Source organism: Balaenoptera physalus (assembly GCF_965194825.1).
Source record: "Balaenoptera physalus genome assembly, chromosome: 7".
NCBI lineage: Eukaryota > Metazoa > Chordata > Mammalia > Artiodactyla > Balaenopteridae > Balaenoptera > Balaenoptera physalus.
Window position 1 is genome coordinate 70,908,373 of NC_138886.1, and position 24,492 is coordinate 70,932,864.

The window sequence follows — 24,492 nt, forward strand, 5'->3', positions numbered from 1 at the left end:
ACTGGGGGTTAGAGATTTAACATATGAATCTTGGGGGACACAATTCAGTCCATATGGAGTCTCTTCTAATTTTTACACATATCACTTTTCATTGCTTTTTAAAAACTGTTGTTAATAATTTATTTATATGAATAAGGATGAAAATAAAATCAACACATTGAAATTGATTGAAATTTTTACCAGTCTCTTGTGTCTCTTCTAATCTATCAGTTCCCCTCTTTCTTTCTTTCTTCTCCTTCTCCTTCTTTTTCTTCTTCTTCTTCTTCTTCTTCTTCCTCCTTCTTCTTCTCCTCCTCCTCCTTCTTCTTCTTCCTCTTCTTCTTCTCCTTCTCCTTCTCCTTCTTCTCCTTCTCCTTCTCCTTCTCCTTCTTCTTCTCCCTTTCAATTGATTTGTTGCAGGAATTGAGTTGTTAATTCTGTAGTTTTCTGAAGTCTGGACTTTACAGAACGCTTCTTCATGATGACATTTAACATTTTTCTCTGTCACTTGTATTTCTTATCATTTGTTATTTAGATCTAGAGTTTGGATGTGACTCAGGTTTGATATTTTGGCAAAAATACTTCATAAGGAGAATTATAAACTTCCACCAAGAGGCACATAATCGATTGTCTCTTTTTCTATGACTTCAGCAGCCACTGATAATTATTTCTTAGATCTAATATTTCCTTAGGGGTTGCAAAATGGTGCTATTTTAATCCTATCAACACTTCTTCATCTACTAGCTGGAATACTTCTATAAAGAGAAAATTTTCTTTATTATCTACTTGGTTGCCCTCAGGTATATATAAGAGACAGAATGAATACTTTATTTTCAAGTTTTCAAAATGGTGAGTTGAGTCCCTAGCCTCTTCCAAAGGTGATTACTGATTTTTAAATTATTGTAAACATATGCATTTAAACATAATTGGTGTGTTTCAATTTACTATAATTATCATTCCTATTGATGCTCAAGCCCTATCTTTGGCCACTGGGAGCTCCTGCAAGTTGGCTCTTGAGTCTTTTTAACATGACTTCAGTAGTCTTTGACAGAATCCTTGATTTCTGGTATGACAATATATTCCACTCTTATCTGGTACATTTCCTGCACTACGCATGGTATCAACCATTTCTCAAAGGAGCACTAATTATCTTTTAGTGGGAAATGGTATTTAAAAAGCACAACCTGAGTGCTGGGGACCTTACTGCTACCCAGTTGGTCATAGTATTTCTAAGCCTTTGTGTTTATAAATAAAACATAATTAGTTTCTTAGATCAGAATATTTACATACATTTTCACCTACATGAATGTCCAGAGAACTTACTGCTCAACTTAGACATGTTGAATAATACAGCAATATAGGAGTCAGTAATTACTTGTGACATGAAGTTCTCTGTCTTTCTCTTATATTGGATGTCTAGTTTTAATGTTAGGATCTGGTGAATTTCACAACTCTTACTATTGTAGATGGAATATCAGGAGGGGGAATGAGAGGTTGAGTTACCTGAAAAACATTTTCTCAAAGTAGAGATAGTTACTTAATTTCTTGAAATATGTTAAAAAAGATCAGTGAATTGAGAATTTTACTTTATCTTAGTTTTCTTTTGAAGATTGTTATTTGGCATAAATTACATATTTAATTTGTGGGTTTTTTTCCTCAGAGATATGTTATTTCTGAGCTATGTTTAGTACTAATCTTTCATTAGGTATAATGCATACATTTCTTTTTCATTTTTATAAATTTATTTATTTATTTATTTATGGCTGCGTTGGGTCTTCATTGCTGCGCACGGGCGAGCAGGGGCTACTCTTCATTGCGGTGTGTGGGCTTCTCATTTCGGTGGCTTCTCTTTTTCCGGAGCATGGGCTCCAGGCTGGCAAGCTTCAGTAGTTGTGGCTCACGGGCTCTAGAGTGCAGGCTCAGTAGTTGTGGCACACGGGCTTAGCTGCTCCACGGCATGTGGGATCTTCCCGGACCAGGGCTTGAACCCGTGTCCCCTGCATTGGCAGGCGGATTCTTAACCACTGCGCCACCAGGGAAATCCATGATTCATACATTTCTATTGAAGTATATTTACCCCCCAGGGCTCTTGGCATAAAACCCTCTCTATAAAATGTAGTAATTTTTTAGAACGTTTTTAAAAATTTTACGAGGCTTCTTTGTTTAAAAAAAATGCATGTGCCTATACAAGCACATATACAAATATCTCAGTAGGATGAATTGGCTTGAAGATTTGATTAATATGATATGTTGTGGAGCCAGCCCTACATTCAGGCCTCCATCTTCGTGAGTTAATGTGAAATGAAAAGTGGACTTTTTTTCTCATCTGAAATTGTTGCTCTTATAGATCTAATCACACAGCACAGACACAATCAAATAATTACCTTATGCATTGCTAGAGAAGCTACATATTCAGAATTTAAGCTCCTTGGAAAAGGAATGTTATCTCTATTTCCATTCACTCCTCCATCTTTTGTAATCTGGCTTTCATTCAGAATCTGGGTAACCACTTGGCAAGGTAATCAATGATTTTCTTGTTGCTAGATACAATAATCTCAGTCTTCATCTGACTGTAGTTTCTTTCTGCAGCTTTGTATCCCGATGGACTCTTTTTTTCTTGCTGCTTTTAACTTTCTTGCCTCTCATGAAGCTGTCCTCTCATATATTACCAATATGTCATGTGTGTGATGTAAATAATACCAACATGTTCATATCTTCCTAAAAATACATTCTTAATCCACATTTAATTCATCCATATTTTCAGTAACAATGCTAAAATAAAATCTTGAGCTATTAGCTATCTGTAAAATATTTTACTTATCCATTAAGAAATTTGATATTGAGTCCATACTAAATATCAGATACTATGTGCTAGGTGTAAGTGATGAGCAAATCAGAGAGTATTAACTACAAAACATGGTAACTGCCATTAGGTAAATGTCCTGGATGCTCTGTGAATGCATAATGAGGGAACTGACTTAGTCTGGTGGTCAAGGAAATTAAGGGGATATTTGAGGTGAGATCTGCAAGATTATGTTGGTATTAACTAATCAAAGGAATGGGGCAGTAGTTGCATTCCAGGCTGAAAGAACTGCAACTGGCAAGCTCTGAGGTGGGAGAAAGCATGGACATATTGAAGGAGTTATGGTTAAGCATAGGGATGGAGGAGGAGAGTATGGCTACTGTGGTTGGAAAAAGAAGCACAGCAAGATCTTGCAGGGCAGTATAGGCCAAGTTAAGAATTTTTATCTCTATCTTAAGAAAAGGAGAAGCCATCGAAGTGATGTGATCAGATTTTCAGTTACATAAAAAAAGAAAAAAATCACTTTAGATGCACGTTGGAAAATGGTTTGGAGAAGAAGCGAGAGTGGATACTAGCAGGCTGGGAGTTCAGAGGAGAGATTATGGTAGTTTGAACTAAAGTGTCTGTATGCAAGATGGAGAGAAGTAGAATGCTTTAAGATATATTTAACAATTAAGGAATAACTTCAACAGTGTTTAGCAATAATCTTGAGAGAGAAGATAAAGGAGAGGAAGATGTTATGCAGGTTTGTACAACTGAAGAGGTTGGTGATCATGGTTACCAAAACAGGGAACACTGGATGAGGATGCAGTTTGAGGTAAAGAGCACAAGTTTGAGTTCAGAGAGCTTGAACTTGAGACATGGTGATATATCCAGGGTGGAGATGTTCAATATTAGAAAGAGCTGAAAGATGTTCAATACTAGTCTAGAGCTCAGAGAGGAGTGCAAATTTTAAATATAGACTAATTTATACTGACAAATGTAGAAATGAAATTTTATGTCACAATTTTAGCATGGAAGATTCATTTATTTTTCAGAAAAAAATAGTAGATGTTATAGTAATTCTGAAACTCGTCCAGCAAAAAAATTTGATAAAATATGTTGATACCACCTCTTCCATCCCTAAATTTGCTTAATCACTCTGAAGATCTTTTTACACTTCTTTACACTGTTAATTCTTTCTTATTTAAAAAATTGTAGTCTTAACATTTTCTTTGATTATTTGTATATAAGGACATGTTCCCAAGATATAAATATACAGGCAGACTTTGGAGATATTGTAGGTTTAGTTCCAGACCACTGTAATAAAGTAAATATCGCAATAAAGCAAGTTGCACAAAGTTTTTGGTTTCCTAGTGCATATAAAAATTATGTTTACACTACACTGTAGTCTATTAAGTGCTAAATTGCATTAGGTCTAAAAAAGTAAAGTGCATACCTTAATTAAAAATACTTTATTACTAAAGGGACTTCCCTGGTGGCACAGTGGTTAAGAATCTGCCGGCCAATGCAGGGGACACGGGTTCGAGCCCTGGTCCGGGAAAATCCCACATGCCGTGGAGCAGCTAAGCCCGTGCGCCACAACTACTGAGCCTGTACTCTAGAGCCCGCGAGCCACAAATGCTGAGCCCGTGAGCCACAACTACTGAAGCCCACGCACCTAGAGCCCGTGCTCTGCAACAAGAGAAAACACCGTAATGAGAAGCCCGTGCACCACAACGAGGAGTAGCCTCCGCTCACCGCAACTAGAGAAAGCCCGTGTGCAGCAACAAAGACCCAACGCAGCCAAATATAAATAAATAAATATATTAAAAAAATACTTTATTACTAAAAAATGCTAACCATCATCTGAGTCTTCAGCAAGTCATGATCTTTTTGCTGGTGGAGGGTCTAACCTCCATGTTGATGGCTGCTCACTGATCAGGGTGCTGGTTCCTGAAGATTGGAGTGGATGTGGCAATTCCTTAAAATAAGACGACAATGAAGTTTGCTGTGTCCATTGACTCTTCCTTTCACGAAAGATTTCTCTGTAGATGCAATGGAGTTTGCTAGCATTTTACCCACAGTGGAATTCCTTTCAAGACTGGAGTCAGTCTTCTCAAACCCTGATGCTGCTTTATCAACTAAGTTTATGTAATATTCTAAATTTTTTGCTGTCATCTCAACACTCTTCACAGCATCTTCACCAGGAATAGATTCCATCTCAAGAAACCACTTTCTTTGCTCATCCATAAAAAGCAACTCCTCATCTGTTAAAGTTATATCATGAGATTGCTGCAATTCAGTTACATCTTCAGGCTCCACTTCTAATTCTAGTTCTCTTGCTATTTCCACCAAATCTGCAGTTACTTCCTCCACTGAAGTCTTGAACCCCTCAAAGTCATCTATGAGGGTTGGAATCAATTTCTTCCAAACTCTTGTTAATGTTGATATTTGGACCTCTTCTCATAAATCATGAATGTTCTTAATGGCATCTAGAATGGTGAATCCTTTCCAGAAGGTTTTCAATTTACTTTACCCAGATCCATCAGAAGAATGACTGTCTATGGTAGCTGCAGCCTCATGAAATGTATTTCTTAAGTAATAAGACTTTAAAGTCAAAATTACTCCTTGATGCATGGGCTGCAGAATAAATGCTGTGTTAGAAGGCATGAAAACAACCTTAATCTCATTGTACGTCTCTATCAGAGCTCTTGGGTGACCAGGTGCATTGTCAATGAGCAGTAATATTTTGAACAGAATCTTCTGAGCAGTAGGTCTCGGTAGCAGGCTTAAAATATTTATTTAGTAAACCACGTGTAAACAGATGTGCTGTCATACAGATTTTGTTGTTCCATTTATAGAGCAGAGGCAGAGTAGATTTAGCATAATTCTTAAGGGTCCTAGGATTTTTAGAATGGTAGATGAGCACTGGCTTCAATTTCAAGTCATCAGCTGCATTAGCCCCTAACAAGAGAGTCAGCCCATCCTTTGAATGTTTGAAGCCATCCATTGACTTCTCTTCTTTAGCTATGAAAGTCCAAGATGGCATCTTCTTCTAATACAAGGTTGTTTTGTCTAAATTGAAAATCTGTTGTTTAATACAGCCACCTTTGTTAACTATCTTAGCCAGATCTCTGGGTATTTTGCTGCCGCTTCCACATCAGTACTTGATGCTTCACCTTGCACATTTATGTTATGGAGACATAAACCTCATGAACCAACCTCTGCTAGCTTCAAACTTTTCTTCTGCAGCTTCCTCACCTCTCTCAGCCTTCACAGAATTGAAGAGAGTTAGGGCTTTGCTCTAGGTTAGGCTTCTTAAGGGAATGTTGTGGCTGGTTTGATCTTATGTTCAGACCACTAAAATTTTCTCCATATCAGCAATAAGGCTCTTTTACTTTCTTATCACTCATGTGTTCAATGGAGTAGCGCTTTTAATTTCCTTCAAGAACTTTTCCTTTTCATTCACAAATTGATTAACTGTTTGGTGCAGAGGCCTAGCTTTTGGCCTGTCTTGGCTTTTGACCTGCCTTCCTCACTAAGCTTAATCATTTCTAGCTTTTGGTTTAAAGTGAGAGAACTGCAACTCTTCCTTCCACTTGAATACTATTGTAGGGTGATTAATTGGCCTAAATTTAATATTGTCATGTCTCAGTGAATAGGGAGGCCTGAGGAGAGGGAGAGAGACAGGGAAGTGCAGGTTAGTGGAACAGTCAGAACACACACATTTATCCATTAAGTTTGCCTTCTTTCTGTGGGTACAGTTCATGGTGGCCTCAAACAATTACAACAGTAATATCAGAGAAACTGATCACAGATCACCATAACAAATATAATAATAATAAAAAAGCTTGAAATATTGTGAGAATTACCACAATATGACACACAGACACGAAGTGAACAAATGCTGTTGGAAAACTGGTGCCAATAGATTTGCTTGATGCAGGGTTGCCAAAAATCTTCAATCTATAAAAAACACAATATCTGTGAAGCACAATAAAGTGAAGTGCAATAAAATGAGGTATGCCTGTAATTCATATTAGAATAATCTATTGAATTCAAACTTGGAATAATCTATTTGAGAAAATTCAGAGAACTACATAAAAAACACTCAGAAACAATGCCAGGAGAAGGCATTTACCACATAATATCCCTGATAAGAGTTTCTTCTAAAGTTTCTCTTTATATATGCACTCTTACTAAGTGAAAAAAATAGTGAGCAAGGCAATATTATTAGAAAATTATCTAAAAATAATGCCCTTTCTGAATGAGGAATGCTTTTCTTCATGGTTGCTCATTTCTGTGTGCAAGTCTGTTTTGATTGTTCAATTCATCTAATAGTCACTCAACAAATATTTATTGAGTGTTATGTGCCAGGCACTCTTCTAGGCTCTTAAGATACATCACTGACAAAATAGTAAAAGATCCCCATCTTCATGGCTCTTATATTCTAGCAGGAGTAGCAATTTTTGTTGTAAAGTTAATCAAAGTATAGAAATAACACTTAAAAGAGGTTATTTTAAAATTGAATATACTTCATATTTTATACTCCACCCTCAAACATACAAGGTCTGGCTTATGAGAAATCAATACCCACATCATATAAAGACTTTAAAAAGAATTTTTGTTATATGAGTGAATCAATAATAAAACCATTTCCACAAAAATCATAAACTGAAGGCAAAATTATTATTCATCTTAGAGAAACCTTGGTAGAGTTAAAATAAAAGCTTCAAGAAACAGACCTAGGTACCAGAATAAGGCATGTTGGGTTTGGGTTTCTAATTTTGCTATTCCCATATTAAATGAGTACTCATAATTCGGTGTTGAAGAACTAGATACAGTTATAAACCAAGGCGTAGTTGAAATGAAAGTTTTAAAACAATTCTCATAAGCCAAAATTCAGTATCATTATGATGGCAGTTTTTGGATTTTAATTTTGACACTCTAGTCTCAAATTGTGTTTGATGTGGTTATAATCAAGGCAGTGTTGAAATGAAAGTTTCAAAACAAATTCAAGTAAAGAGATAGCAGAAACATAAGCAATATAAAGGCAATTTTAGGATTTTAAATTTGGCACCCTAATCTCAAATTAGCACTTGAAATTTAACAGTGAAGTATTAGATAATGTTTATAAAACAATGTTACTGATTTTGATGTATACTTTGTTAGTACAGTTTGAGGTTCATCTACATGGTGTTTTTGATGGAACGTTTGATGTGAATCCAATCACAGAGGAGACAGTCTGACCAATCCAGATTGTTGGATGTTCTGCAGGAATACTGGCCAGGACTCTTTAAAGGATTCAGAGAAGAGAGAATGTTGGTGGCCGTGCTATGATGGCACCTCCCATCTGGTGTATACCCCAACCCACAAGACTCTGTGGTAGTCAGTATGGTATGTGCCACTGAGGCACACACCTACTGCTAGTGGTGGTCATCTTCCAGGGCTATGAGGGCAGAGAAGAGCAATGGGAAGACATCTCTTCTAAATTTAATCTGTATATTATTAGAGAATATTCCAATGGCCTGTTCTCAAATATTTACTTATAATTTTCCATTTTCATGTATTTACTTCTAACTTTGTCTTTTTACAAGTACATTTTACCTTGTATGTGATCACTAAGGTCTGAATATTGTGGTATTAATATACCATGATTCAAATAAGCAAAAACTTGCTTCCTATTACAAAATGGATAGTGGATAATCTGAGTATAGAAAGTAATATTTCTCATCTAGGACCTTCCACTCTATGCAATCTCCTGAATTCTAATTCCCACTGGTTCATGAGCTGTAACTTTAGTAATCAGTTTTCTCAAAGTAGATTTTCAAGTCTATTTTTCTTGATCTAAAGACATAAAGCTCAAAGCTTTTCTTGAAAAGAGAATTAAACATATTTTAGTTACCCTTATTACTTGGAAAATCTGGTTTTAGTCAGAACTTACATGTCATACTGAAAAAGCAAAAGGCAGATGCTGTCTTTTCTTGAGGAAAGACTTCTTTGCAGTTAAATAGCTCACCAGGTGTTTGGAGCTCATGGGTAATGTGCTTGTTCTTTGCTTGTAGACTTGTCCTTGGTTGGGAGGACATACAGAGGAAGTGGTGAGTACCAACATCCCTGCCTGGAAGGAGCCCTAGGAAGTGCCTGAACTTTATCTTTCTGTTTGCTCCTCTACCCTTTGGAGTGAGTTGGGTGAAAGAGTTTGGGCCAGGAAGCAACTGCTTCTTTTATTCTGTTTAATGTGTATGTCCTGTCTGGGTATCTGGCAAAAAAAAAAAAAAAAATACTCGTTCTCTGACCTTGGTTTGAATGCCCTGGTGTTGATGTATTTTCCCACATTCCAGAGGAAAAACAATTGGAATGCTGAAATGTAAAAGTGTAAGAAGTCAAAAAAAGATGAGGTGTGGGCATAGTGAGTAGAAGTTCAGTCCTTTAAGACATTACTGGCAGAGTAGAATTAAAACAGGCTTTGGAGCTAGGTAGACCTGAGTTTAAATTCTAGCTTTGCTATTTTCTTCCTGAGTTATTTTGGCCAAGTTGTTTAATCTCTTTAAGCTTCAGTTTCCTCATTCAAAAGACATGATAATACAATCTTCCTCATAGGATACGTATTAATTGAAATTTTATATGCACGTTTTAGCATGCAGTAAGCTCCTAATAAATGGAAGTTATTATTAATACATTGCTAGGAAAAGAAAATGCACAGGGAACAAATGTTTTATTAATAAAAAAGGTGATGGATTATTTGTAGTCAAAAAATTTAGAATTGGATTTCCAAGCAGTCATCTCTTTAACCAGGTGTAGTTAGGTTTGCTCCATTAGTAACAAAGAATATATCTAGTTACCTTCTTAAACCAGAATCATGGGGCATAAATTAATGAATAAGATTTGATGCATTTATTGAGCATGTTAAAATTTATGCAGTCATTTGTATACCACTTTCACAATGTTTGCCCTATTCTTAGACTATTCTATTATTTTCTTAATATTTTTCTTCAAGTTGACTCACCTTTTCCCCAACTTCATTTGTCTTATTTAAGCAACATTAGCTGTAAAATCATGGGTTTGCTGTGCAAGTTATGTTTTTTCTAATGTACTCTAAAAACAAATACTTGAAAAAATTTCCTCCTATAGTCCATGTACCACCTATAATCATCTCAAGCACCTCCAGTGCTATGTTACTGTACTTTGGAAAACATTGACACACGTGATCTTCCTTGGTCCTCATAACAGTTATATGAGGCAAACAGAGAAGGTATAATTATTCCCATTTCAAAGATGAGAAAATCAGGTTCATGGATAAAATTTTATAGCCAGTAAATTTACAGAACTGGGCCTGTACTCATGCTTTCTCTATATCAACCCAATGCTTCTAACGTACTACTACCTCTTCTAAGGAACACAAACTTAGAACCAAAGGTAAAGTTTTGTTTATTTAGCCATGACAATTTTGGAATTTTTGTGGTAATTTGAATAGCGATCAGACAGAAAAAATAATTAGCAAACAAAAATACTGAGAGTAGATTGCCAAGTTGTGGTCGGCATTTTCTCAGATAGCTCTTGATTAGCTCAACCTCCTAGGATTCATGCCTGTGTAATTCCCTCCACTTGAGTAACTTAGTACTTCTAGCCAATAGAATGTGGCAACTTAGAGGAGGTATCACTTCCCTGATTAGTTTACAAAAGATTATCACTTCTATCTTGCTAGAAGACTCTCTCTCTTGCTGATTCTGATGAAGCAAAGCTGCCATAGGAGAGAGGAGCTGGGGGCAGTCTCCAGCCAAAGCTGGCAGGGAACTGAAGCCCTTAGTTCAACATCCCTCAAGGAAATGAATCCTGCCAACAATCATGTGTGTTAACTTGGAAGCAGCTCCTTCCCTAGGTGAGCCTTCAGATGAGACCCCAACCCTGATGGACACTTTCACTGCAGCCTGGTGAGAGACTGTGAAGCAGAGGACCCGGTTACACCATCCTCAGAATCCTGACCCACAGGCATTGTAAGTCATTCATTTTTAGGAGGGGGGGGTGATTTAATTTGTTATTCAGCAACATATAACATAAGTCCACAGTGGTCATTTTAAGAAGTGATTCAGTGAGGTGGGATCAAGTGAACATGGCTGTGCATGGGCCCCAAGTGCTTGCAGTTCTAATGGACTGTGATATCTAACCCTGGACACTTTTTCTTTCTCATTCTCCCATTCTTTCCTCCTTTCCCTCTCTCTTTCCCTCTTTCTCTTCATTTCTTCTACTCTTTCCTATGCTTTTAATTAATAGAGCAGTTAGAAACTTAAAGACAATAGCAACACAAAAGATAACTCCTCCATCTGCAAAACATTATCACATATACTTTTCCACAATGTCCTGCCCTGGGCTTCATATATAAGCTTCATGTACATATGCAGGAGGTACTTAACAAAGGTTTGGCTGTTGGTGTTATCTAGTCATCATGGAGTTGCTTCATTGCTGTCCATTCCATTTTGTTTTCATTTTTCTATTTGTGAGGGTGTCTTTATTCCTTGTGGGCTTTGTATAATCATGTTTTCTCTTTTCCTCTGTAGGCAGTTTATAGCACTGATCTATCAGTACCACTTGCTGACTTCGATGGGAAGATGGTTTTTTCTGCAGGTACTCTTTCTACAAAATTCACAACACTGAGCATGAAGAAATAACATGCATGCTTTACATCATCTTACTGAAAAGATTTTCAATTTTAAGCAGTGTTTGCTACTATCTCCCATGTACAAGTAGCTAAAGAGAATTAGGCAAGGACCATTCCAAGTGAGCCTATCTGTATACGACCTTGAAAATAATCTGAAACCAGCCCTTGATAAATGGGGGAGGGGTGGGGTGTGTGAAGGGATAGAGTGGGTTGTAGGGGAGGTGTATATATGGACGAATTTGAATCACAGATTCCTCACTATATGCCAGCAAAATTTAATAATAGCACTCCTAAACACACACACGTAAATGAATCACGTAAAAACTTCCAACAAGTGCTGGCAAGTCAGATGGCAGACTCACCCCAAAACCTGTCTCTCCAATAAAAACCTTGTAATTAAAAACAAGGTTGTCCATAAATTATACATATAATAACAATTATATGCAACTGGTACAAGTCTTGATTAGAAACGTAAAAGTTAGCTTTCTCAGGTGAATTCTTTACCTCTACCTTATGCAGCTAGCAGGTTATCATCTATACTTGAACAGTGAGATGCTACCTGGTCCAAATGCTAATACCTACTGACCTTGGTCCAAAAGGAGACTGAGGTGATGCAGTTTTACTCATCTTGTAAGAACAATACTAGTGTTTGCCATATATTGAGAAAGTTCCTACTATGTGCCAGAAACATTGTTAGGCATTGAATGTGCTATCTCAGTTTATCTTCTCTAAAGTTAGGGAACAATCAACTATGTTTTACTTATATAAAACTAAGGCTTAAAGTGGTTAACTGATTTTCCTAAATTTACACAAGTAGTAAGCGACCAAGTCAGGGCTAGGACCCAAGTCTGCCTAATTCCCCAAAGGTGCTCTTTCCATCGAAGTTGTGGCCTTGATAAAGGACATGAAATTAGTGAATATATGGACACTGGTGAATAGGATTCAATAGATCCTATTGAATGTGTGGTAGAATGGATAAGAGAGGCCTTTTCTCTGTTGATATGTTTTTAATCTTGGACAAGTTACCCAGCTTTGCTGGGTTTTTGTTTTTCAAGTTGATAAACTCTATCATCTCAGTTGGTTATTAGCTAATGTTCCTTCCCTATTAAAATTCTATTATCCTAGTCTATAAATTCATCCACCCAGGTGCACCAATCTGACAAGCCTAAGCTAAGTAAACCCTGCAATTTGGCATGCTGTTCCTTTGGAGTCCCCCTGTGGCAGGCAGTCAGGGTCTGAGAATGGAATGGAAGTTCCCTGAAACTATAGCACTATTTTTTCATTGTGTTATTTCCTCTCTTTCTCTCTTAGGTGCCTAGTTTGATGAGATGTCCTGTGAGAACTTAAAGTGAGAAGGAGCTGGAAGCAGGACTGGTATTACCTGATAAAATTCAGATTCTAACTTTTGAAACAAATATTCTTTCCCCAGCAGAGTTATTAAGGAGTGGAAGAAAGATCTATGCACAGGCAGAATGCCCTAACAACGAAATTGATTGCAGTGTACTCCCATTTCTTAGAATTTCATAATTCTCTAAAAGTATTTATTGTACTCAACCTTTTAAAAATTCTTAATGGCATACTGCATTGCAGAAGGTGGCAAACTTTTTCTCTAAAGGGCCAGATAGTAAACTCTTTACCCTTTGTGGGCCATATGGTTTCTGTCACTCAATTCTGCTGTTATAGCACCAAAGCAACCATAGATAATACATAAATGAATGAGAATGTCTGCATTCCAGTACAACTTTATTTACAAAAACAGGCAGCAGGACAGATTGGACACAAGGGTCATAGTTTGCTGACCCCTGGTATAAGTGGAAACAGTTCAGGTGGAGTTTGAGTATGGCTCTTTAACTCTAGCTAGTATTCTTGGGAAAGATATTTAATTTACATTTGATGTAGCTTCCTTATCTGTAAAATGAGAACAATAAAACCTACTTCACAGACTGTTATGAAGATTAAGCTACATAGCTAAATACAGCAAACTGGTGCCTAATAAGTGCTTAATAAATAGTAACTATAATTATTATCATCATCATCACAGTACTGTTATTTTAATTTCTCTTAGTCTTTTTCAGTTGTTTCAGCAGTCTAACTAATGTATTTACAGCAAACCAATAAGTGCTACTGAGGGCAGTTGGAACTGTGTTTTGCTGGCTCATCATTGAAAATTCTACTGGAATTGGAAAGTTGCTTTAGAGAGGGTTGGTGCTTATTTCGTACTTACTGAGCTAATACCATTCTCTCTTAGTTCTAAGTTCTCTACCTCAAGTCCTTTGTAAACAATTTAATAGAAACGGGTACAGGTGTTGCTTTTCTTCATTTTCCTTGTTGGGTAATCATGCATATGTTGATTGGCATCAAATATAGCTCTCACCTCTCCCCATGCTATAAGCTTCTATTGACTGAATTCAGACCAGCCCTGGTGGCCCTGGGAGTGGGAGAGTCTGGGCGTGTCTGGCTTGGGCTCTGGCACCAGGAGAGGGTGGATGTACCTGTTCCACTTGTGTAACATGGGCATCAAGGTAGTGGCTGCTTCTCTGTGTATTTGCCTTTTTCTTCTTTGTGAAACCTCACTGGCTGATTTGAGCTGCTGGGCTGAGTCTCACCTACTGTGCATGCTGTACTGGCTTTCTCTCTGTGGCATGCAGCCTCATTTCTAGAGGTGAATTTGGTTCACGAAAGTGAGATTCTAGTTCTATATCTTTATGAATTTCCCTAGAAGGAAAGAAGGCTATGATCACATCTGAAGGTCTTGAGTCATTGTAGACATGAACTTACTCAAAGAGAATGTTTTGTTAGAGGAGAGAATTGTACAGTAAGGCAGAAGCCACAGAATGGGGCCTGGGATGTTGACTTATCATAAATGTAGGGGCTACATTTAACAGATGACTTTCAATTCCCACTATCGAAAAGATGGTCAGTTCCTTTCTCTTTTTTCTTGAGCTTTTTTCCCTCCTCTCCTTTTCTTTTGCCTTTCTTATAATGAAGACTAAAGACAAATGATAACAAATGTGCTTTGGGCTGGTATGAAGGCAAGATATCCATTTAATAACAGAAACTGGGTCAAAGTTCACTTTTCTCTTTTTGACTTGAAATTATAGTGTGCACTGGCTAATTAGATTGAAGGCTTTAAACATTAATGAAGATAAAGCTTGCAAAAGTGGCTCCAGAGAAAGGGTCTAAAACAACCTAGTAATATTTAAGGATAATATTAAAAGTCTTTACACACTGCACTTTTAAGACAATACTTTAAGACCAAATATTTTTTTTGATAGGTAAAATAACTAATCCAAACACTCAAAAAATTTTTAATTAAAAATTCACTGTAGGGCTTCCCTGGTGGCACAGTGGTTGAGAATCTGCCTGCTAATGCAGGGGACACGGGTTCGAGCCCTGGTCTGGGAAGATCCCACATGCCACAGAGCAACTGGGCCCGTGAGCTACAATTACCGAGCCTGCGCGTCTGGAGCCTGTGCTCCGCAACAAGAGAGGCCGCGATAGTGTAAGGCCCGCGCACCGCGATGAAGAGTGGCCCCCGCTTGCCGCAACTAGAGAAAGCCCTCGCACAGAAACGAAGACCCAACACAGACAAAAATAAATAAATAAAATTAAATAAAATTAAAAATAAAAAAAAGATAGCATCATGTAATGGCAATTCTATAAATCTGGGTTTCTGGAAGTGATTTCAATGGAAGACCTGTCTCAAAAGAAATTAAGAAATAAAAGTCTGGAATAAATCTAAAAAAAAAAAAAAATTCACTGTAAATCATTATAACCCTGGAGGTAAAACATGATAGTGACAAGTAAAGAATGCATAATACTTCATACGTTATTTACGTATTCGTGCCATTTTCTGCTTTTGCTTAACCTTTAGAAAAAGTATTTAAGTTGCATCAAATAACAAAGCAAGTTTTAGCCTAGATTGTTTCCTCCTGATTGTTTTCTTTCACTTCTATACATATGGACATGTCTCTATGCTAAGCTACCTCATTCTTTTAAAATCACTGTATGAGATATTCTATAATTTATTTATACTCCCCTATTAATGGATATTTAGCTTGTTTCTTATTTTACTTAGAAAGGTTTTACACTTGTGTGCTCATGACAAAGTTAGGAATTGTACGTTAATTTAATGGGTGGTGTTTTCTTCCATAACTCCTGGCTTCTTGTATGCCTTTAAGAATGATCTCATGAAACAAGCCCAAAATGCTTTTGGAAAGGTGTTTTATATATATTTATATCTACTTCAGGTCTATTTCCATGATTTAGCTGCATCAGAGACCCAGCAGTGTAGGTGTAATTGGAAATCCAGCAAAAACTAATACTATGGTTGGACTCTGGTCAGACAAGTTGCTGCTAACGCACCTGTGGGATGGGATTCAAACGTGACTCTTCCACATTCTCATATCAACATACCAATTTGGCCTTAGCTCCTTCCTTTCTCTTCCTTTCTCTTGATTGCTCTCATATAATTATTTGTGTACATGTCTGGCTTCTTCACTCCTCTAAGCGTAGGGACCATACCTTATTCATCTTTGTATTTTTGAAAGTTTCTACCACCACTAGAAATTCTCATTCATATTTCTGTATCTGAACAACTGGCTTTCAACTTTTTGGGTGGGATAAAGAAGAAACATGGGTTTTAGGTACCTACTTTACTATGTAGAATTTAAGAGCTGCCACACAAGTTCAGAGTCCCCTGTGGTTTTCCAATGTTAACCTCACTTCTATCACTAGCCGTGTCTCAGTGCTAGGTGATTCTTATGCTGGCATGTTTTGGCAGGAAAGAACTCTTTGCCTGGTTTGCCTAATCTACATTGGCTTCTAGTTTCAACAAGAACTGTTTACATGCATTTAATTTTAGCTTTTGGGCTATAACATGTCATTGTTCTTTTTACTCATCCCCTCCCGTCTTCAGTTCCTGCTGTTCCTGTTTGGTGTGCTCTCAGGTGGCTTTTAGCTTTGCCTTTTAGCTTTCACGGCACTCCAAGATATCTTCCAGTTGTATTTCTTGTGTAAGAAAATATAGACTATGTCATTATAAAGGGAAGTGGAAATTGGGGGACATTATTTAAATCATTCAGGAAACTCATATCCTGGCTCAAAGGAAAATTAAAGCGAGGTATTTGGGTTAATTTATCTCATTTAGTTGTTCTTCTGTATTCAGTTTACAGGATAATGCATTCAGCTCTTAGTTTTATCTGTTCCTGTCACAATGAATCTAGAAGAAAAAAAATATATTTGGGGCTTAGTTTTAAAAAATCGTTTTTAGTAGAATTGCTTTTTTTTTTTTTTTCTTATTTAGGGGAAAGTGAATTCCCTAGAAAAATAATAATGAACTTTGGACAAAACAATGTTTTCCTAAGAGTAAGTACTCCGTGAAAATTGAAAGTACCCAAAGTAATCTTGCACAAGTGCTTTGAAAAGTCTCTTGCACAATTCAATTTCTTTATAGTACTTACACAATCATATTTCTGAATGATTTTCTATAAACAATTTTTTGGACTAAAATCTTAAAGATGTACAAATAAAGAGATAACTTTGGAAGAAAATAGATTTATGACTGTACTTCTACACTAGGACAGAAATAAAGTTAGGGATTTTTAAAGTACAATTTTCAGGTCAGTTGTTGAGACAAGGAAATGCAATACACTATAGGAGGTATCATTTCGCCACCTAGAGGAGAGATGTGAAATGCAACATTTCTCCAAATTTACTTCAGAAGAATTCATTCATTCATTCATTTAATTATTTACTCATTTATCAAAAAAAATTAAGTACCTACTAGGCTTAATTACTGTGCCAGTACAGATTTGATAATCTACTCAAGAGTTATGAGCTCAAAGAAACCACAAAGTGTATCTTACTCTAATTGCACAGCTGCTTCTCTCTAAAATCTTTTGTTTTTAAGACTATAACTCAAATATCTAGACAATTCCAAATACCCATATTTGTGATGTATGTTACTTTTAGCTCTTGGGCTATAATAAATCTTTATTGTTTTTTACTCATCCCACTGTAATATCTACAGTGTAGATATTAGTAGCTTCTCTGTACAAATTAGGAAATGTAGCCTCAGAGAAATTAAATAACAAGTTAAAGGTGTCACAGCTATTTCATTATAGTGCCAGTGTCTGAACTCAAGCCAATCTGACTCCAGAGCAACATCACCCTGCTCAATTCTAGTCCAATCCAGATGCTCACAAACAACCAGGTTGCATCTGGGGGTGTGGGCAGTGCTTATGGGTTGACAAGGAGATCATGGTCAGCATCAGACTGTCAATAAAGCAAGCTGGGAGAAGCTTTATGAAGTCAACCAACTAGATAGAGTATACTAAAAATGGTAGGATTGCTCATATATATGGATTACTTGTACCCTGAAGAATGAACTCCTAAATATCCCTGAGTTAGTCCAGTCTAGGTAAGAGTAAACAGCAGGCTGGGGCAGCTGGTGTGCATGATTGCCCCCTTTGCAGCTGGGTGTCTAATATCATTAACAACCACATCTCATGTAATACAGAGATATACAATTTCTAAATGAAGGCAACATAAAACTCTTCTGCAGTCTGATTCAATTTCATTGTCATTTCTGTCAGGTAGACAGGGCCAGTGTGAGCATGCTGATCATGTAGGTGAGGGAACTGAAATACAAGAGGTTCCCTGAATTCGAAGTCCACCAGGCAATCCTTGGTGCCAGAACCAATCCCTAGGTTTTCTGAAGTCAATCCAGCATTCTTTCCATCATTTCTCACTGCCAGTAGAACTAGCTTTGCTTTCTTTGACTTTTCTTAGTCACTCCTGTGGTTTTACACCATTCCCTCCTTGTCATTAAATAACTCTCAGGCAAGGCAGAAATTCCCATGAAAACAGAAAACAAATGTACCAGAGAGTTAACGGTGTAAGAGAGAAAAGAGATAAGGAGAAGGCATGTTGCAAATTGGTGTCCATTACTGCAAAAGAGAAAAGGGATACATTGGGAGGAAAGGAAAAGAGAGAAAATGAAAACTTCGGAGTCAGTTCTGAAGTAGTGAGGAGAACAAATGTTACATGCGCACCTGGACCTCTTCAATAGGTATCATCCGGAGGAGTTGCATATAAGGCGAACAAAAGTGTAACTGTGGAAATTGTCTAGCCTTTGGGGTCCTACTGGGAACCATTTTTCAAAGTGAAGAAAACTCTGATCAACCTCTAGTTCGTTTCTGGAGAGGACTTTGCCCAGCTATACCCAAAAAGGTTGAGAATATCACATCAGCATAACCCTGAGACAAATTTTGTTTACCAGGAAAATTTGCTTAAAGAGAAACAGTAAAATTTGTTTAATTCTACTGCAGGGACATGTGGCATTCTCATGATGACCTTCTATTGTAAGTTGGAAAGACTTAACCTTTCTGCATCTATTGCCGAAGGAGGAAGGAGAGCATTTTCTTAGGGTTTTGAACTAGTTCAGTTGAAATCTGACTGAAAAAGGCAGCACCAGAGACTGTATTTTACTTACTTTGTTTCTTTCTCTGCACCTAACAAAGGTTTTTTTGTTTTTTTTGATGATTAATAAAAGGTGCTGTATTTTATTTAGATATTTTTATTTAGCTATATCTGGATATTATTCAATAAATTTAAATTATTTTAATAAAGACATTTGAAGACACTTTACATTAAAAAATTGGATCAATTTGACTTACAATATATTTCCTTCTAGTTGAAAACTCACAGGCTCCAAAGCAACTGTTTTCTGTTTGAAAAAAATTCAAAAATCACACAGAAGCAGTGGCCCTGATCCCCATGCTTTTATTTATGTGTGGTTAAAGTTCAAATTTCTCAACATACCATAATCTCAGTGTAACTGGCCGAATTCCATGGTGGATAATTAGATCTAGCTTAGCAGGGCATATTTGGATGGAGAGAGCAGTCACACTGTACTTCTGGGAATCTATTAGCCAAGTTTACTGTGTTTGATGAGTGGTTGGACTCACCTCACTTGCTGACTGGACTAGCCCAGCAGGTTCTACAGGTGAGATCACTGCTTGGCTCTCTCATTGCTAGGCCTGGTAGGCGGAAGAGGAACTGAAATAAATGGCCTGACTTTGGATTTCAGAAATTCTCTTTCCTATTCCCTCTCCCAAATGCTTTCTTCTGCCAACTCTCTAGGGACTGAAGCATTCATTTCCAAACTCATGCATTCATTCATTCAACAAATATTTACTTAGTACCTATAATGTATCAGGCACTGACCTAGGCTCTAGAAATATAATAGTGAACCAGACATTTCCTGCCTTTGAGGATCTGTGATGAATAATTGTAGTACTCAGTGAAAAATATTACCATTTGCAGAGCTCAATAATCCAAGTCTCTTAAAAAACAAAGTGCTCAAATGCTCTTTGGCAAGGTATGGCATGGAAGAGTATCTATAGATTTGAAAATATAAAATTCACGGATGTGTGAAGACTTGTTCATCTGTTTCATTGTGAGTCCAGAGTAAACCCCACCCTCCCTGCCATACCCCCCAACTTTGTCTTAGACAAGGCCACCACTGCAGCGCTGCTGGAAGCACCACTCTCAGGGGTCTCAATCCACATTGTCTTTGAGTGTCTTCAGCATGTTGTCTCACAAGTACTCAGACCCAGTAGTAAGATTAAAATATTCTACCAGAATATTCACCTTGGCCTTATCATGTTAAAGAAAGAAAAGCAGGTATGACTGAACCTACTTCTCAAAAAGCCCTTATGCTTCAGCAAGAGTCTCTGAAGTCTCTTTCGTTACATAATCGTACAAGAATGATTGATGCTAAATGATATTCTTAAACCCTCCTAATCAATTAAATTTATAATATTTATGATTAGGTAATGTGTTGCCTTGTTTATGAAATATATACATGCTTTGAAAATCTATTTACAATAGAGTTTTTATGACATTCCTATTAATAGGCTGTCATTGTAACACTATTATAACATTGTTTATATAGGAATTTTAATTCCATCTGTTTCTTTTAATTTTTAGCTCCCTCCCCAACCAATTGTAAAGGGCTATCAGGTCTGTACTTTATACGATTGTGAAGCTTTAGGTTATTTGTTGGTATAATATCCACATTAATCATTCATTTAACAAAACAGTATTGAATGCTACTATGTGCTTAGACTCTTCCAATGTTGTGAAGAGCGAGTGGTTAAAAGTTTCCCCACATATATTAGAAATCTAAAGGTTTTTTAATCCATGCATTTTAAACATTGGTAAAGATTGTCTCATATTCACAGGTTTTTCTCAATAGTAAGAAATCGTTGGTGTTGAATAAGGTATGAATTACAGTTTAAGCCTTGTCCATATTTGCTGCCTTTGTAAGATATTTTTCTCCAGTAAGAGCTCTCTGAATAAGGGGAATGTTCTGATTAAAGACACACACACACACATACACACACACAGTTTTAATTACCTTCAAATTTAGGTAGCTTTCAGTTGTTGAGCACATGTTAACATACTGACCCAGATGAAGATTGAATTTTCCCTTAAGAGATTTGTAATCTAGTAGGGGAGAGATTTGCCTCTTTCAAAATGTGGCACTCCTTCCCTACTTGTTAGATTGTGAAAGCAGTTGTTTATGCTTTATTTGTTTCCCAAACTTCAGTTGTTGCTGCACCATCTTCATAATTTTTGCTATATTCACATACCACCTGTACTATTGTGCTTCTGTAAATATACTATTTTTAACTTAATTACATTTATTTAATAATAATAATATTTGTTAAAACACTAGGTTAATGTGCTAGCTGTAAAATTTTCAGATATACTTTAATATAAATATATGACTTCTAAATTAAATATTTTTGTGTGTGTCTGTGTGCATCCCCAAGTCTTCTCAAGTGCTCTTAGTACTACACATATCGTACTTTGGGAAGCTTTACATGTAGGAGTTACCTTTGAAAGTGAGGAATGGCAGAAAAAAATAAAATGCATAAATAATGATAATAACCATAGCAACGGTAACAAGAGCTATTATTTATTAAAGGCTTTACATGTGTCATTTAATTTTATCTTATTTAATCTCTGCAACTCTCACAGGCATGCCTATCACAATGTGAAGCAAAAGGGCAGGAAAGAGGGAACAGTGGAAGTGAAACTTCATTTTGCCTAGAGCAGCTGTAACTAATACATGCCATAATATTTTAGTATTTATTCTTTAGTAAGCTGAGATTTCATACCTGATTATTTTACAAAAATTGGAGTGTGATGGTGGCAGATTAAAACACTTTTTATCAAATATATTTGCTGTTAGTCAAACAGAATAATAATCCCAGAAAAAGGATGTTAGTGTCAATTAAACCCATTCTAAGAATGCAGGATTAAGTGGAAGGAATCAGATTAAAATACTTTTTTTTTGGCTAATTGTTTTTTGTTTCTCCAGTTGCTAATCAGTGAGAATATCTTTGTCCTACTGAACCAAGGCATTTGTTCAAAAGCCTCTGCATTCTCTGGTACAAGTGCCTAATTTATTAAAGGCAAAATTCTTCTGCTCTCTGCTAAAAAGTAGTGAAATAAATATTTTTATAAATATATTGTCACAAAATATTAAAGCTGGAAGAGCCCTGAGGAGCCTAAGACAACTCTCTCACTTTACAGAGGAAAAAAAGTCCAAACCTGGCAATAATTAGAAAATATTTCCCTGTGTTTGCATAATTGGTATTTCCATTCTAAAGTTTATGACATGCACATGTTTTTATTTGCATACCTGAATTTTGCTTCTAATATATGGTAAACTCCCAGCACAAACCATGCCTTGTTTGTTTCTCACCTGCATTTTCAGCAGAATGCCTTGTACTTAGCTGGTGCTAAATAATTGTTTTTTGATTAAATGGGATAATATACCCCATAAACCTGTCTTTTAATTCTTCTTTGACATAAACTTTCTAGATACTTAAACCTCATTCCATTATTTATCTTTCCCATAAAAGGGTTAAAGACAGTGTATTTGAGAGACACTTTGGTGTGAAATGTACTTTAAGAAGTGTTGTATTTCCAGAGCTCTGCTTTCACCTGTGAAGGTCAATGCGTCTTCCTTTTTAATCCTCAAAAAATTTTTTTAATAGCTTGATGGAATATAACATGCTTCTCTTTTCTCCTCCTTCTTCCTGTGCTTTTTTCCCCACGAGTTTCTGTTTTTGTTTTTGTTTTCTATTCCTCTTGGCACTTGGACATATTTTTCTGCCAAATGAGTCAGTTAGAGTGGAAGTGTTTAACTCACATTTTCCATCTTGGCTGGGAAAAGAGGTTTGAAGGCAAAGATGCCTGAGTATTCTTCATTAGGGCCCTCACACAACCCTCCTGACCCTCTCCTGAGACACCACTTTGTATTCAAGTTAGAAAGCACCAAATGATCTGCCACTGTGCAAAAAAATCACAAGATCTTGAAATCACAAGATCAATACTCAGATTATAAAGTTTTTCTCTGAAGAAAGATAAAAATGTTATTGAGTTACTTGTGGGTATGCATTTTTCTTAATACCTAGTCTCCCTCCACAAAGGATTTAAGGAGGTTTTATAAACACAAATAATACTGTAGGATAAAGAGTGGAAAGGAAAAATATGTAGATTTTTCAAAAAGGGAAAAGGGAAATAGGGGTAGAATTATAATTTGAAAATGAATTGTTTGTATTCTAGCATAGAGTAGCTACTACCTGTTGAGTGTTTATTGTATATGGAACACTTAACACTATCTAATCAAAATATCTAGTCTAATTTAATGGAATAATCACTGTTTTGAATCTGTCTAGATTTTGTAGATGTAGAAATTGAGGCTTGGACAGGTTAATTTATTCAACTCCACACTGTTAATTAGTGTTGGAAATGGGCTTTGAACCCTCTGATCACCACTACAATGTCTATATCTTGCTTTTGGCACAGGTTTTTATGGTAATTCACAGTACTATCTCAGCAAACATACAAATAACTTAGCTTCACTAAAGTAGTCAATTTTTTTCCAACCGTCAATGCTTAAGAAGTAGAATAGGTTGGAGGAGCAGTAATTGTTGGTTACTGGCAGTAGTTGTGGTTTTGATGGAGGAAGTAGTAAAATACACAGGCTGTCCCTGCTCTTTCATACAATGCAGGTCAAAAGCAGATCATTTAAAGTCTAATGTTATCCTTGGAGGCTGTATTCTTCACTGAGATCTTGTTGTTAAATAAACCATATAGACTGAGCAATATGCTGTAAAGGTGAAGATATGACACTTAAAATTCTACTATGATGTAAATTGCTCAAAATTGTGGTTAAAGCTCTTTAGAATCTTCATAAATCACCATGCACATTCATTAAACAATATTATATGTATACAATAATACAATACCATACTGCAATATCACAAACTGGACCTAAAATGAATTTATCAGCTATATTAAATACTAAATACTTAATAGGTTGCAATTTTGTTTGCACTAGACTTAGAACATAGGAAAAAAATTGGGACAACCTGAATAGCTCAGGTCTCTTGAGAAAGCTTTTTGAACAGCTTCTTTTCCTCCAGATAAACTTCACTGTAGCAAATGGAAGCCATCAGAATAATTCCCTAGACCTTAAAGCTAACTCAAAGTACTGTAATTTGTCTCCTCGACAGCTTATTGAGCTAGATCAGAGCAATAATTCAAGAAAAATGTGCTGACTCTCTATGTCTTAGGCACTGTGCTAGGAACATTATGCACATCATTTTACAAAAATTTAAGAGCAACTCCGAGATGTTATTATCTCCATTTTAGAGACTGAGAAACCACAGAAAGAGAAGAGAAGTAAAATAATTTGCCCCAGGGCCACATCCATGATGGAGCCTGAATTTAAACCTAGGTATGATGCCAAATCCCATGGACTTAACCACTGGACTGTCTGCCTACCCTCTCAAGGAACTGCTAAGGTTGTCATAAAGACTTGACTGTGTATAGACAGTTGCTTCAAGAGAGGAAAAAGGCAAGAGGATTTGGAGCACAGGTTTATTTGCTAAATTTTCTAAAATTGGAAGACGGAACTATTGTATTCTAGTTATTGAGTAGAGGTATACCATATTCAATGTATTTCTCTACTCTACACACTGTC

General features: G+C 36.5%; 1 long non-coding RNA gene across 4 annotated transcripts in view; it reads left to right on the forward strand.

The window, feature by feature from the left end:
- The first annotated feature begins 6,738 nt into the window (after nucleotides 1-6,738).
- LOC309664776 overlaps nucleotides 6,739-24,492 on the forward strand; it is a 34,983-nt gene continuing 17,229 nt past the window's right edge. For 3 of the 4 annotated variants that reach the window (XR_014266032.1, XR_014266033.1, XR_014266035.1), the window contains exons 1-3: nucleotides 6,739-10,761; nucleotides 11,323-11,389; nucleotides 12,735-12,797. This is a non-coding gene — a long non-coding RNA (uncharacterized lncRNA). Of the gene's footprint in view, nucleotides 10,762-11,322; nucleotides 11,390-12,734; nucleotides 12,798-13,530; nucleotides 13,625-24,492 lie in introns of all 4 variants that reach the window. The other variant, XR_014266034.1, reaches the window with a different exon arrangement.